This window comes from Drosophila elegans, unplaced genomic scaffold, assembly GCF_018152505.1.
Source record: "Drosophila elegans isolate 14027-0461.03 unplaced genomic scaffold, ASM1815250v1 contig_149, whole genome shotgun sequence".
Lineage (NCBI taxonomy): Eukaryota > Metazoa > Arthropoda > Insecta > Diptera > Drosophilidae > Drosophila > Drosophila elegans.
In genome coordinates, this window is record NW_024545513.1 from 1,439,151 (window position 1) to 1,456,444 (window position 17,294).

The following is a 17,294-nucleotide window of genomic DNA, read 5'->3' on the forward strand; positions in this document are numbered from 1 at the left end:
GTCAGGGGTCAAAGGGGGAGGCACTGGGATACCTGTGAACTTGATTAGCGGTTTTCTGGCGCCCTGCTTCCCCAAAAAAGCCGCGTCGAGTGATTAGCGTTTGCTAGTTGCTGCTGCTGCTGCTGCTGCTGTTGCTGCTGATGCCACATCATTATAGCTACTTTATTAGCCTTTTGATTATTTTAGCACCAATTTGTTGTTCCCGTTGTTTCGCCACTGTTGCTGTTGTTTATTTCAAATACCCAGGGGGTATTTTAAATTCTGAGCGGGAAGTTTTAAAAGTGGTAAATAATGTGGTACAAAAACGTTCGTAAAAATAAATAATAAGTTCTTAAATCTAAAGCGAGTATTTAAAAACCTAAATCCCTTATTTTTGTTTTATTTTAAAGCCCAAAAAATGTCTTAAAATGAAACAAAAAAAAAAACTAAGTTTCTAAATGAAATTACAAAACAATGTTTTAAACAAATAGATAAATATTTGTAAAACCAACTAGTGGGTATTTCCCATTTCATTCCATTTAATTTAAATCTTATTTCCCGCCAATACTGTTGTTGTTATTGTTGCTATTGCTGTTTTGCACACAACCGCATTTGCTTTGATGTTGTTGCTGGGATTTCGAAACCGCTTATTAAATATACGCAATGCAAATAAAATAATAGGCAGCACTGCAATATCAACGCAAAATAACGAAAATGGGATAAACAAATTTATTTGTTGGCTAATTGAAAAATGAAAATGACTTTTCCCGCTTGGCGAGTGGGTGTGTGTGTGTAAGCCGGTGAAAGTGGAAAAGTGGGGAACATTTTTCGGGGGAAATGGTCAAATAGATTTGGTCAAGACAAATACGAAAATTTAATGGGGGTCAACCAGCAATTTGTATTAAATAATTCAATAAAACTTGAAAATAATAAGATATATGAAAAATGACTACTTATTTACTCATCATTGGCTTTAATATGTTGACTTTAATATGTTGTAATGACTTGTCTATTACTGTTGAATGACATTCTAATTGCAGTATTAAATTGCACCTGACAAATCTTACAAAAATCTAAACTTTAAGTGTCAGGTTTGATTAGGTCAGCTGCAAATTGGCAAAATAAATAAACTGTTGACAGTAAAAATAACGCTTTGTCTATCTTCAGCAGTTGATTATTACTTCCTCTCCATTATAATTTAGCCCAAAACAAGAGGCCATAATCTTAAACTTCTGATAAGCCAATGAACTCAATATATCAGCCAGAATTTGCTGCACGTTTTGGTAAAACCCAAGCTCATTTGTTTATATGGCGCAATCGAGCAATATCAACAGAAAAGTAATGCTCGAACGAAAATTACTCTACGAGACTTAAGAACAAGTATATGATTTACATATTAGGTAGAGAAGTTAATAGAAACTAGTCATAAGCACTAGAGGAAATGTTTTATCTAAGACCTAAAATATCAAAAAAATATAAAGTTTTTAGTTTTTAGCTAATAGCAACATGATTCACTTAACTATGAGCGTTATTTTTTGGTTAATCATCGAATATTCATCAAATAAATATTTGAAAATAGCTCTGTTAAAAAACACAAGTTTATTAATATATTTAAAATGCCATCATGTAATAAAGATAATTTTATGTAAATATAACATGACATTATAATAGCTATGCGATTATTAGATTTCTCTTTATTTCTATAGAAAATAACAAATATATTTTGTTAATAAAATTTAAGTATTTGGTTCTATTATACCAAATAATTTTTGGCAAATTGTAAAAATTATGTATAATACTTGCTATTTGAATTATTATAAACTCCAGAAAATATAAAATTACTTTTAGTCAACTTAAAAATTTGTTATTTGATGATGCTATTATATATATTGTTAATTATAATTTATGAATTCTTTCTGGCCTGTGCTTAAATACCCCGATATTGTTAATGCTGTTAATAGTGACAATTGGCACTTGGTTCCCCCTGAATTGGTAACCGATGTGGCAGTGAATCATCCGCCAAATCACAGCAATGACGATTCGCGATTGATGACAACGCAATCGAATCGGACTCCCCAGTACCCCAGCTATATAGCATATATATGCCAGATCCGGCGATCTAAGCCCGTGCACGTAGCCCAAGCCCACCAAGATCCATCCATGAACTTGGCTCCCATTCTATATTCTCCATTCTCTATTCGCCATTCCCAATTGCCCATTTGTATGCGAGGCCCGATTCGCGATCAATGAGCCGCAGAGTAGTAAATCCAAAGCAAAAGCCCCGGCAACAAAGTTGGCCAAAGCAGCAGTGCACTGCAAGAAAACATGTCATTTCAAAAATTAGTTAAAAAGTGTTATTATAAAATAAAAAAACGGTAATTTGTATATATAAAAACTAGGAAATAAATTTATAATTTAAAGAGAATTATTAAATAAACAAGACTTGATTAATGTATATGGCAACCAATCAAAAATAAAATTATAAATTGCATAGAAAAAAATTTGATAAATTAGTTTTATTTAAAATAATATATATTTTTTGTTCACGGAGTTAGAATGAAAGTATCTAAACTAATTAAATTGTAAATTGCAAAGAATAAAGTGCATTAATAAAATAATTTTATTTGATAAAAAGGATGATGACATTTCCCAAAATAGTACGTAAAAAAGTAAGCACAAAAGTAAGCAAAAAAGTAAGCAAAAAGTAAGTAAAAAAGGAAGTAAAGTAAAAGTAGTGCAAATTTATTAAGTTAACGAATTGGAGTGGCAGTATCTATACTTTATAAAAGTATCTGGCATATAAACAAAATTCTGTAATGAATTTCCCAGAAATACTTACTTTGTAGTAGTAGGTAAAGTAAGGTTAAAGCAAGTTTTCGCTCAGTGCAACAACAATGCAAATTAACAATTAACGCAGGATATTTGGTGCAACCGCAGTCGAGTTGGTCGTTGGTTGACTGCAACTTTGCCGGGTTACGAGCCGCGAAGGAGCCAAATGGAGATTGCCAATTTGGCGGCCTCTCACCTCGTCATTTTGGCTTCAAGCCGCCCATTCATCGTCCATTCACAGCGGCGCAGACATAAATCAAAGCCCGAAAAACCGGTTTCTGGCCAAGAGCAAAGCGGGGGGAAATGGCACTGCAAAATCGGCGAAGGTAGGTTAGGGACCACATACTATATAGTATAGTGTACTACAGATACAGATACCAGATGTAGCGGGTGCTTCAATCATCACAATCACAATCACACTCGCAATCACACTCGCAATCACACTCGCAATCACAATCTGTCGCAGCCACTTGCGCGTGCCAAGTTGACTCATATGAATAATTTCGCCGAACGGGGAATTTTTCGACTCCGAGGTGTGGGAAAAAGCAACTACAACTGCAGAGCTGCAAAGAGCATTTAATTCTAGGGTAATGCGACTAAAAAATACCCGCTAATTGGGAATTTTAGACAGTTTGTTGAGAGAAAGTGTGTCTGTAATTTATGCATTCTTTAAACAGACTCGAATAATCAATTTAGCATGCATTTGAAGTGGTTAAACGGTTTAATATAAAGTGTTTATATAAAGCGGACTCTAATATTGTTTGCTTAATTTATTTAAAGCAGCTTAAATATCTGAGCTGATAAAAAATGCAATTGTAAAAATATGTATCTAACTATTGAACATTTTAATATATTAGAATTAAAATAGTTCCTTTTTGATTTAAATGCATTTTTTTCTAAAGTAAATTATGGTTTCAAGTTAAATTGAATTTAAATTAAATTATTTATATTTGGACTTACTACTATGTTATGACCAGTGTATAAAATAAAACATGTGAAGTAAAGCCACACTAATAATAGTTTTTGTTTTTTGTTTTTGTATATAATTTATATTATTGAATATATTGATATTTAACAATTAAATACAAATTAACATAATAAACATTTTTTAACAGATGACATTGCTTAAAATAATAATATTTAAATGCAGCCAACACTACGTATAAGTAATAATTACTTGTAAAGATTTTTTCTAGTAGAACTTTTGAATACTTTGACAGCTTAAGCGTTTGCATTTTAATAGCTATAACTAAAATAATATTTTAATAGGTGTGTTTACAATTTTCGCGGAAACTTTGACCTGACAAAGCCCTTATATGATTTTTATTTACAAGAATTTCCAGTGCTAGTCCGGTTTTTACGGCCCAACATTCGTAGAAGCGTGCGAATTCTTCGAAATGCATTCCGTAGGTGTTCTATTAATACCACACAAAAGAGCAGGTGGGTGAAAAGGTGGCAAAAGTGGCAAAGTGGGGATGGAATTGGCCGAAGGGCATTTTTCAAATTGAAAAGTGAGGCCGAAAACCGCATGGTTCTTAACTACCTCTATTTATTGGCTCACATAATAGATGCAGAGGGTGCTCTGTCCTGTCACAGGCACCTCAATTCGTGCACTGAGAATAATTGTGTGAGTTACTTTATAAGAAAAATTTAATCATCAGAGAAAAGTGAAAAGTGAAAAATTTGAAACAAATAAAGAATTTAACTACAAAAGGGAACACAAAAAAATATTAAAGATTATTATATCACAAAAATGTTACTACATACAAGTAATTGAAATGTAATTATCATCAATTTCATAAACCTAAAAGAGAAAAACTTGGAGAAAAGGAAAACAGAATAATAAAGATTTAATGGATGACATGGAAAAATAATCTCTTACCAATTTAATTGTAATTCATTAACAATCGTAAAGTTATGAACTCCAAGAGCAAACATTTTAAGGAACAAGTTTATTTTTATTACAACGGTATTGCATTGAACAGTGATTTTTTGAAGCCATCAAAAAATTGAGCTTACTTTTTTTTTCCATTTTATAGTTTACACTTTTATTCTCCATTTTAAGGCAAATTTTTCGGCCAGTGTAGCTCAGTCCTGACTTTTGCTGTCCTTTTTTTTGGGGTTCCTTTGCCAACTTGTAGGGCCAAGTTGGATCCCCCATTTGCAAATGCAAAAACGCACCGGATGTGCACTTGCAGTTCCAGTTGCACTTGCACCCATCGAAAGGGTGCCCCCTTTTAACCCTTGCTCAACCCCTTCTTAGCCCCCTTTCGGACCCCCAATTTAGGTGAGCAGACAACGAAACCTACAATTTGATTATCGCAATGAGAATTGCAGCACTTGGCAACGACAACGATTCTCTTGGGTCCAGGAATCCGGGAATCCTTTCTGGTGTTTGAGTTGCAGGACCTTCAACCAGGAGTTGGGGCAGTCAGTGCCCAGAACATCCAGGACATCCAGAAAAGCCAGAAAATACAGGCACCCTTCCGAGTCGCGTTCGCATTTTGTCAACATGTGTAGCTGTCTGTTTTAATGGTCAATTTCTCACTCTAAATGGCCGCCGGTGCCGGCCAAAAGGAAAAGCCCCATGGAAATTGGGGGCAGGAGTTTCTGCTGAAGCCCCTGGGCTACGAAAAAGTCACAGAGAAGAGACCCCAAAACAGAGCACTCTATTCCATGGATGCGGTTACTTCAACTGCGATGCATAAGTCCTTCTAATTTGACAACATATTTTCAAAAGTACATTTAATTCTATACATTTACATTTTCAAATTAATCTAAAATTAATACTTCTTTTTAATAAAAAACTTCGAAATTGAAATAATAACATGTATCAGCACTAAACTGAACGAGAAAATTAAGAGATTATTTCACTTAAAATTGAGTACTCAGTTACTATGCTAGCATACATACATAAAAAAACCAATTTTTTTTTCTTTAAAAATTGTAAATGTAATGTAAATTGTAATGATAATAGTAATTTTAACTTAAATTAAGTAGATTATTTATATATATTGCCTTATGTAATTATATGGTTGATTTTTCCAAATATTGTTAATTTTTTTGTATTTTTTTTGTATACATTTTTTAAGCGTATACAATAGTCATTTTTGACAAGTTACTTGATTTTATTATAAATTAAATAGATTACTTAGATAAAATTATATGGTTATTTTTTCCAGACATTGTTGATCTTGTTATATTCTTTTTTTTATAAATTTTTAAAGTGTATACCATAGTCATTGTTAAGAAGTGCGCTCCATGGACCTTTGCCATTTTTTCTTGGGCCCCCTTTTGCAGTCCGGAAGATGCGAACGGAACGCATTTTGCGGCTAGCACGCAGGTTCCTCTGCATCTGAATCTGAATGTGAATGTGAAACAGTAACAGTAACAGAAATAGAAACTGGATCTGCATCTGCATCTGAATCGGTATCTCCAGTGGAACAGTGGATTCAAAGGAACAGGAGGATTGGGTCCCATGGAGGAGCCTACGGCATTTGGTGACTTTTGCCGTTGGCCGGAAGTTGCTGCCGTTGGCAAAGGAAGTAGTTAGCCATGGCTCCTTCTTCTAATGGCAGCAAATCATTTACAGATGTCGCAACATTTTGCATAAAAATCTCCCATCTCCCATCTCCTAACTCCTATCTGCTGTCTGCTGGAAAAGTGGGGAAAAGCCAACCATTCAGTGACTGACCTTAAACGCTTTCACAAGCAGGAAATGCATTTTCATTTAGCAGCGGAAGTAGCTGCAAATGAGCTTTTAGTTTTTGCTCACCTTCGATCTCGTGCATCCGCATTTCCGGTGCAACCAGGTCCACCTGTTTACCAGCTCCCGATGCACCCAGATCCACCCACATCCACCCACACCACCCACACCACCCACACCACCCACACCACCCACACCACCCACAACACCCACTCCACCCACATCCACCTGTTGCCGGAGTTGGTCGAGCATTAGCATTAGCGGCCATCGATGTCCTGCTCTTTGGAAATGGATTTGGGTTAGGATGAGGATGAGGATGAGGATGAGGCTTTCGATGCAGCGCCTCTCTCTGCGGAAATGTGCGTCTGCCACACGTCCGCCAGATGTGGCCATGTGTGCGTTAGGCGACTACACTGAGAAAAATGCTAAAAATACTGCAAGTAATGAATTCTAAGAGATTTCTACGCTGTGGTAGCTGTTTTGAGTTTTTCTTGCTTAAGATTGCAACCACATTTTTTATTTATTTTGTAAATTACTAATTTGCTATAAATTATACATTTAATAAGAAATAAATTATCTTTAGATGTTAGTAAAAGTTTAATTTCTTTTCTGCTAAGACCTCTTTACACGTTTATTTATTTCTCATTTGAAATTTATTCTAATTTTTGCTTTAAGCGCTTAAAAACCTGTCTTATTTTTGATTCAATTAAGTTGGGGTTTTAGCTATTTAACAATTGAACCTCTTCCTAAATGTCGAAATCACAATTGAGAAATCAGAATGTTTAAAGAAGTTCTTATTAAGGTTCAACTATTAAAGAACATGATCAAAACGATTATTGACGAAATGAAATAAATTTATAAATCACTGTTTATTTATTTTAAAATATTGACAAATAGATTTTGTGCAGTGCACACGCAATCCCAGGGAGTTAATGGCATGGCAGGCAGCGAACTTCATGGGAGATTGTGCGTAGGTGAAATTTGTTTTTAATCGTGTTAGCAACCACTTGGAATTAGTTTGGTCCACAAAAACCTCCATCAGTTCTCAGCTCGGAGCTACTGCATTGCTGCATTTCCGCATTTAGGGGTCACCACTGCTTAGGGGTCACCTCATAAGATTCTTATGGTTATGGCATAAGAAAAAACGGATCTGGCAATCTTACAATTTGTACAACGCTGAAATAATTATGAATAACCAGTTGTGTGTTTAATTTATTTGTTAAAATAAATCATTTTATAAATTAAGGGAACAATTTTCTCTTGTTTATTGTAATATCATCCTAAATCCATAAAACCTATTCAAATATTAATAAACAAATATTATAGTTAAAAACTTAACAACCTTAAAGAAACAACTTTTAAAAACAACTTTCAAAAACAACTTTTATAACTGCTGTTTAGAATAAATATTCAATACAATTTTTGTAATTAATATCTTAGTGTCTAATTGCCATTTAAATACAAAAATGTGTCTTCAATATATTTATTTAAATAAATTATCTTATAAATAATTACTTGTAATGCAAGAATTTTTCTTATTTGTTATGAAGCAATGCTGAAATATTAATGAAATTTGATACAATTTGATGAATTATATAGAATACATATTTAATGCAATTGCTACTATCCCTAAGTAAACATTTGAAGTGTGCTTATTAAAAATTGTTTTAGTGTGCTAATTACAAAGGGATTTAATATTTAACAATTTTTTTCAATTGCCATTTAAATGCATAAGTGTGTAATTAATTTATTTATAAATATAATTAAGCCTTTATTGGTAATAAATAAGTAATTTTTTTCGTTATTTTATATATAAAAACTGTATTTATTGGAGAAGAGGTCCTCTATTAATTATCGCACTAGATAAACGTTAACTGATTGGCTATTTTGACCCTGACCCCCCCCCCACCTCTTTTAAGCCATGTCATCCCGTTTCCGATTTCAGCCAGAAACGACGATTTACAAATGGCCATTGAGAGTAAATATGTCAAGTGCAGGCGGTCGACCCCAAAAAAGGATGAAAATAAAAACACACACACTGTGTACACTGATAAAAAAAAAATGTAAAAGTAAAATAAATATCGAACTATTGAATTACAAATTGTATGTATGATATTTAAATGAAATATAAAATCATAATATGAATATAAAATTAAAATATTGAAACTAATGTGAAAAACATTAAATTTAGAATAGTTGCATTTTATTAATTTAAATTTAAATTACATTTTCAGGTATTAAAATCAATTTCAAAAATAGTCAAATAGAGAATTTTGATAGTTTATATATAAATAATAATAATAATAATATATTTAAAATAATAATAAAATCATAGCGAATAAGATTTAAAATTTTAAAGTTAGTACGTTTTTTTTACCAGTGTGTGTATGGAACGGCCACAAAAATGCTTTGGCCTTTTCGGTGCCTGCATTTCCGGTTGCACTCAGTGGCCAACGGTTGCAGTGTAAATTGGTCAACTAAATTATGCAGCATCAGTTGCAGTTGCAGTTGCAGCCAAGCTGTTGGTCCATCTCCCTCCAAAATACCCCAAAATACCCCAAAATACCCCAAAATCCCCCAAAATACCCCAAATGCCGGATCCCAGATCCCTGGACAAACCATCGACACCAGGAGCAACAGCTGAGTGAAATTTGCATTCCATAAATGTTTTAAAGCTTAATAAAGTGTCGCCACCTCGGGTCATGTTGCTGATGCTGATACGATGTTGCTACGATGTTGCTGCTGCAAGTGCAATTGATATTGCTGCTGTCTGAAGTCGATTTGGAACTTGAATTTGAATTTGGGCAGTTAGGGCATTGAATTTAAGACAATCGATTGTGCTTAAATAAAATGTATATATACCTTAATCAGAATTTTTAAAGCTTTACTAAAGTGTAAAGCCAAACAAAAATTGGTCTTTAATTTAGGCCAGACTTTTATGATATAATATATATCCTTTTAAAGCTCTTGATTCCCTTTGAAGTTCAATGGGGTTTTAATGTAAATTGTCAAATAATTTTCGAATCGAATTTATTGTATTCTAAATTAAGAAGAAGAAGATAAGTTTGTTATTATATATACAAAATAATATTTTATATATGTATGTAAAACGATTTGTTCACTTGGCGTTACTATAACAATTTCGAACGGAGTACGCCTTGAAATAATTTTTCGGGGTCAAAAGTGCAGCCTCCTGTTTCGCGTTTGGTGTTGGCCATATTCCTGTCGGCCAGAAACATATGTTCGCGGTCTTTATTTGGTGGTCAACTGGTTCACTGTCGCCCACTGCCACGCCCCCCTTAGCCCCACGCTGTCCGGCTATTTGTCACTTGCAACCGCGACGGCCATTTCCGTCGGCCAGTCGCCATATTTATGCAGTTGGTCGGTCGGTCGGCATGTAGTTTTCGTTTTTTTTGTTTGCGCTCTTTTCAAGTTTATGCAGTCGCGAAATTGCTGACAATTGATAGGCCATGGCAATGGCAATGGCAGTGGCAGTGGCAGTGGGTTTGCCATTTGCCAGTTTGCCAGTTTGCCAGTTTGCCAGTGGACCAGGTTCCAGTCTTGACTTGGCCCTCGTTCGGTGGCCACAATTTAGCGCGCGGCGACTACCGAAAAGTGCAGCAGCAACATCAAATCACACTGCGCAAAAAGTCATGTGCGTATAAGTAAGCATACATAATTCAATATGTATAAAAAAAATATTGTAATAAAATTAATTAATAAAAATAAACAAACATCCCTAAGGTGTTCAAAAGTAAGCATCAAAAAAATGATTATCTTAATTTCAAAATAAGTCTAATGGACTTTTTGATATTATATATACATAATATATGGATGCATATTTTAACTCTAGTGATTTAGTGGCACCTTCATATAAATCACATAAAGTTTATGGAAATAAAAATTCAACTTATTATTATATTTATGCTTTGAAAAAAAATTATTAAAGTTTATAAGGAACTGAAAATAGGTATTCCATATATAAATACTATATTAATACCAAGTAGGTTTATCAACTTAAATGAACCCTATTTGAGTTAATAAGATATTAATATATATAATAAAATCAAAATATATATAATATAATATAGAAATGTATTTTTATTTATTCATATTTCCATCACGGCACCTAAAAATATTTGTTTTAGGAACTAAAAATGTAATTTCCCCTTACTGTCCTAACATAAAACAATCTGAAGAGTGAAACCATAATAACAATAATTGGCAAAGAGCTGTTCGGTATATATTTGTCGCAGTGCAGGGAGCAACTTGAATGCAGATTGGCTACGAACTCGAACCCAAACTCGTCTCTTGATGAATGCACAAATAATGGGGATGCATATAATGCCAAACAGGAAATAAATTATGCTCAGTTGGGGTCTCGGTATTTTTACTGCCACTGCAAACTGCGAACTGAAAACTGAAAACTGCGACTTGCAAACTGAAAACATCAGACAGAAGCAGAAGCAGGCAGTAATAACAACAATCATCATGATTATCATTAGCAGCGTCATCACTCCAATACTCCTAATCATCATTGTCAATCACAATCAAAACACTAGACAACACCTACTATTTGTATACCCATTTTTTATGCAGAATTTTTGAAATATTTAAAACTAATTTAATATGGAAATTAATATTTTTACATTTTCTTTTAGTAGAGGGTCTATACATGTTTACATTTAATAACTAGGGATTACTTTTGCTTAAACTGCAATTTTAATGATTTATTATTTATCTCAAAATGTTTCTACAGAAATAATTCTTATTTTAAATTAAATGTAATTACTTGTCATGTTGCTCTAAGAGACAAGATTTGAGAAATAAAATAACATACTCAAATATTAAAAACATAAAAACATTTTATAAACTATTTTTCTAAAAAGCAAGATAAATATTTAAGCAGTTGGAACTTATTTATGCAAATATATACACATATCTTAAATGTTATATTCTATAAAATCAATACAATTGTGAGAAAATCATAAAAAATCGCATTTCCCAACTTTGCTGACCAGTGTAAGAGGATCATCATCGCTTTTGCCGGCTGTGGAAAGGCTAATTTTGTTTGATTTTGATTCTGATCGAATTAGCGTAAAATTGAGCGTTCGTCAACTTTTGGGAGCGGGGTCGCGACCAGTTCCTGATCCCTGCCAGCTTCGGATCTTCGGATCTGGAATCGGATTCGGAGTCGGAACGTGGGCTCATTGACAAAGTCGGAGTTCAGGTACTCGGAAGGCGCAGGCCGCGTGCGGGGCATTAAAGAGGCGTGGAAATCAAGAGCCTTCAGATGATTTGCATTCGCTGTTTCTGCTGCTGCACTGAGCAAAAACAGGGCTACGTTTACGATTTTTGTTCATTTTTTGCATGGAAAATTGGGTTTTGTTTTTAGCCAAAGTTAATATTTAAATATTATAAAGTTCTTTTAGGAAATTGCATTTCTCTGGAGTTATTAAGTTTGTTTTGAGTTAAATGATAATCATAAAATTTGTGTTAAAAATCATAAAATTAATGGATTTCCATTACACATATTTTTCAAAGTTAAGAAATATTCTTGTTCTTTTTAAATTTAGTAAAGGGCAGAAGTGAGGCTTTTCAGAAAGGATTTATGTTTGTCAAATAAATAAATATAATATATATAAATATAGCAATTTTTATAGCCGTGTTGCAACGCTGCTGGGGTCGGCGTAATTGACCAAGTTATTTTGCCCGGCTCCTTGGGCCAAATTGATTTTGCTTCGTGCCTCATCAGCAGCGACAATTGCCCTTGCGATGATCGCCACGATGATTGGGCTTCCTGGGCTTGGGCTTGGGCTTGGGCTTCTTGCGCTTTTCTTCGTGCGCTCACGTAGCCGCTTCCCCATGTTCCCCTGGCCCCCGTTTTGACCCCCCTGCTGACCCCCCTTGACCCCCCAGCCGACCCCCTTTCACATCCTGATCCGCCGCCTCTGGTGGCTGCCGCTTTGTCCCCCGACATCATCGGCTACCGATGTTTTTTGCGGTTTCACACTTTGGTTAAGGTTCCTGCCCTTCGCACTCGGACTCGCACTCGTGGTCAGCCCCCAGTCATTGGGTCACAGTCAAAGTCCGCCAAAAGTGCCAGAAGTACCAGTGCCGATGGCCACTGAGTACCCACTCCCAAAATAGGGTTGACCCCAGCCCGAACTTGAACTGTTTACAAAGACGTTTGCGAAAATATCAACTACTCATCACATGGATTTGAAAACCTCTGGACAGTCGACTGGTTTTTCAGTTGTTCAGTTTCATAGAGCATCTTATCACAGAAATCTATATGACCATGAGTCTTACATTGTCCAATTAAAAACAAAAGGATTTTTTACGATTTTTTTTATTTGACAAATCATTTTTTGCAAAATTTTAAAAAACTGAAAAATAACGGTGAATGCCATTCGATGGGCAATTTAACGACGAACGCGCCGATATATGACATTCCATCTATTGACCATTTCTTCCCAAGGTTATGATCTAAAAACGATTTTTTATGTGTTATTTTTGGGTTTATAGAGATTTGACAAATACAAAAATTCCTTTAGTTGTAACCAAAATGAGAGGTAGAGCCATAAGAGTCACTGTTTTGGACAGCTGTCAACCTATATTGCCCATATAAAATCGGTTTAGAGCCATTTATTTGGTTTTAATATGAAAAATCGATTTTTCAAAATAGACTTTTGAAAAATTAACGTTATGGCCAATTTTCGCATTTTTGATAAGGGGGTACATCATCATTTTTTGCGAATTTTCGAAAATCTGAAAAATTTGTAACTGAGAATGCCATTTGATTGGCAATTTAATGACAAATTCGCCGATGTATGACATTCCATCTGGTGACCATTTTTTCCCAAGGTTTTGATACAAAAACCGATATTTTAGGTGTTTTTTTTGGGTTTTTGGAGATTTGACAAATACAAAAATTCCTAAAGCGTCCTTTTTTTGTAACTTGGCCAAAATGAGAGGTAGAGCCAGAAGAGTGACTGTTTTGGACAGCTAGCAACCTATACTACGCATCTAAAATCGGTTTAAAGCCATTTATTTGGTTTTAATAAAAAAAACCGATTTTTCAAAATAGACTTTTGCAAAATTAACGTTATGGCCAATTTTCGCATTTTTTAAAAGGGGGTACATCATCATTTTTTCCGAATTTTTGAATATCTGAAAAATTTTTAACTGAGAATGCCATTTGATTGGCAATTTAATGACGAATTCGCCGATGTATGACATTCTATCTAGTGACCATTTTTTCCCAAGGTTTTGATACAAAAACCGATATTTCAGGTGCCTTTTTTGGGTTTTTGGAGATTTGACAAATACAAAAATTCCTAAAACGCCCTATTGTTGTAACTTGGTCAAAATGAGAGGTAGAGCCATAAGAGTCACTGTTTTGGACAGCTGTCAACCTATATTGCCCATATAAAATCGGTTTAGAGCCATTTATTTGGTTTTAATATGAAAAATCGATTTTTCAAAATAGACTTTTGAAAAATTAACGTTATGGCCAATTTTCGCATTTTTGATAAGGGGGTACATCATCATTTTTTGCGAATTTTCGAAAATCTGAAAAATTTGTAACTGAGAATGCCATTTGATTGGCAATTTAATGACAAATTCGCCGATGTATGACATTCCATCTGGTGACCATTTTTTCCCAAGGTTTTGATACAAAAACCGATATTTTAGGTGTTTTTTTTGGGTTTTTGGAGATTTGACAAATACAAAAATTCCTAAAGCGTCCTTTTTTGTAACTTGGCCAAAATGAGAGGTAGAGCCAGAAGAGTGACTGTTTTGGACAGCTAGCAACCTATACTACGCATCTAAAATCGGTTTAAAGCCATTTATTTGGTTTTAATAAAAAAAACCGATTTTTCAAAATAGACTTTTGCAAAATTAACGTTATGGCCAATTTTCGCATTTTTTAAAAGGGGGTACATCATCATTTTTTCCGAATTTTTGAATATCTGAAAAATTTTTAACTGAGAATGCCATTTGATTGGCAATTTAATGACGAATTCGCCGATGTATGACATTCTATCTAGTGACCATTTTTTCCCAAGGTTTTGATACAAAAACCGATATTTCAGGTGCCTTTTTTGGGTTTTTGGAGATTTGACAAATACAAAAATTCCTAAAACGCCCTATTGTTGTAACTTGGTCAAAATGAGAGGTAGAGCCAGAAGAGTGACTGTTTTGGACAGCTAGCAACCTATACTACCCATCTAAAATCGGTTTAGAGCCATTTATTTGGTTTTAATATGAAAAATCGATTTTTCAAAATAGACTTTTGAAAAATTAACGTTATGGCCAATTTTCGCATTTTTGATAAGGGGGTACATCATCATTTTTTGCGAATTTTCGAAAATCTGAAAAATTTGTAACTGAGAATGCCATTTGATTGGCAATTTAATGACAAATTCGCCGATGTATGACATTCCATCTGGTGACCATTTTTTCCCAAGGTTTTGATACAAAAACCGATATTTTAGGTGTTTTTTTTGGGTTTTTGGAGATTTGACAAATACAAAAATTCCTAAAGCGTCCTTTTTTGTAACTTGGCCAAAATGAGAGGTAGAGCCAGAAGAGTGACTGTTTTGGACAGCTAGCAACCTATACTACGCATCTAAAATCGGTTTAAAGCCATTTATTTGGTTTTAATAAAAAAACCGATTTTTCAAAATAGACTTTTGCAAAATTAACGTTATGGCCAATTTTCGCATTTTTTAAAAGGGGGTACATCATCATTTTTTCCGAATTTTTGAATATCTGAAAAATTTTTAACTGAGAATGCCATTTGATTGGCAATTTAATGACGAATTCGCCGATGTATGACATTCTATCTAGTGACCATTTTTTCCCAAGGTTTTGATACAAAAACCGATATTTCAGGTGCCTTTTTTGGGTTTTTGGAGATTTGACAAATACAAAAATTCCTAAAACGCCCTATTGTTGTAACTTGGTCAAAATGAGAGGTAGAGCCAGAAGAGTGACTGTTTTGGACAGCTAGCAACCTATACTACCCATCTAAAATCGGTTTAGAGCCATTTATTTGGTTTTAATATGAAAAATCGATTTTTCAAAATAGACTTTTGAAAAATTAACGTTATGGCCAATTTTCGCATTTTTGATAAGGGGGTACATCATCATTTTTTGCGAATTTTCGAAAATCTGAAAAATTTGTAACTGAGAATGCCATTTGATTGGCAATTTAATGACAAATTCGCTGATGTATGACATTCCATCTGGTGACCATTTTTTCCCAAGGTTTTGATACAAAAACCGATATTTTAGGTGTTTTTTTTGGGTTTTTGGAGATTTGACAAATACAAAAATTCCTAAAGCGTCCTTTTTTTGTAACTTGGCCAAAATGAGAGGTAGAGCCAGAAGAGTGACTGTTTTGGACAGCTAGCAACCTATACTACGCATCTAAAATCGGTTTAAAGCCATTTATTTGGTTTTAATAAAAAAAACCGATTTTTCAAAATAGACTTTTGAAAAATTAACGTTATGGCCAATTTTCGCATTTTTGATAAGGGGGTACATCATCATTTTTTGCGAATTTTCGAAAATCTGAAAAATTTGTAACTGAGAATGCCATTTGATTGGCAATTTAATGACAAATTCGCTGATGTATGACATTCCATCTGGTGACCATTTTTTCCCAAGGTTTTGATACAAAAACCGATATTTTAGGTGTTTTTTTTGGGTTTTTGGAGATTTGACAAATACAAAAATTCCTAAAGCGTCCTTTTTTTGTAACTTGGCCAAAATGAGAGGTAGAGCCAGAAGAGTGACTGTTTTGGACAGCTAGCAACCTATACTACGCATCTAAAATCGGTTTAAAGCCATTTATTTGGTTTTAATAAAAAAAACCGATTTTTCAAAATAGACTTTTGAAAAATTAACGTTATGGCCAATTTTCGCATTTTTGATAAGGGGGTACATCATCATTTTTTGCGAATTTTCGAAAATCTGAAAAATTTGTAACTGAGAATGCCATTTGATTGGCAATTTAATGACAAATTCGCCGATGTATGACATTCTATCTGGTGACCATTTTTTCCCAAGGTTTTGATACAAAAACCGATATTTTAGGTGCTTTTTTTGGGTTTTTGGAGATTTGACAGATACAAAAATTCCTAAAGCGTCCTTTTTTTGTACCTTGGCCAAAATTAGAGGTAGAGCCATAAGAGTGACTGTTTTGGACAATTGGCAACCTATACTAACCATCTAAAATCGGTTTAGAGCCATTTATTTGGTTTTAATAAAAAAAACCGATTTTTCAAAATAGACTTTTGCAAAATTAACGTTATGGCCAATTTTCGCATTTTTTAAAAGGGGGTACATCATCATTTTTTCCGAATTTTTGAATATCTGAAAAATTTTTAACTGAGAATGCCATTTGATTGGCAATTTAATGACGAATTCGCCGATGTATGACATTCTATCTAGTGACCATTTTTTCCCAAGGTTTTGATACAAAAACCGATATTTCAGGTGCCTTTTTTGGGTTTTTGGAGATTTGACAAATACAAAAATTCCTAAAACGCCCTATTGTTGTAACTTGGTCAAAATGAGAGGTAGAGCCAGAAGAGTGACTGTTTTGGACAGCTAGCAACCTATACTACCCATCTAAAATCGGCTTAGAGCCATTTATTTGGTTTTAATATGAAAAATCGATTTTTCAAAATAGACTGTTGAAAAATTAACGTTTTTTGTGAATTTTTGAAAATCTTAAAAATTTTTAACTGAGAATGCCATTCAATGG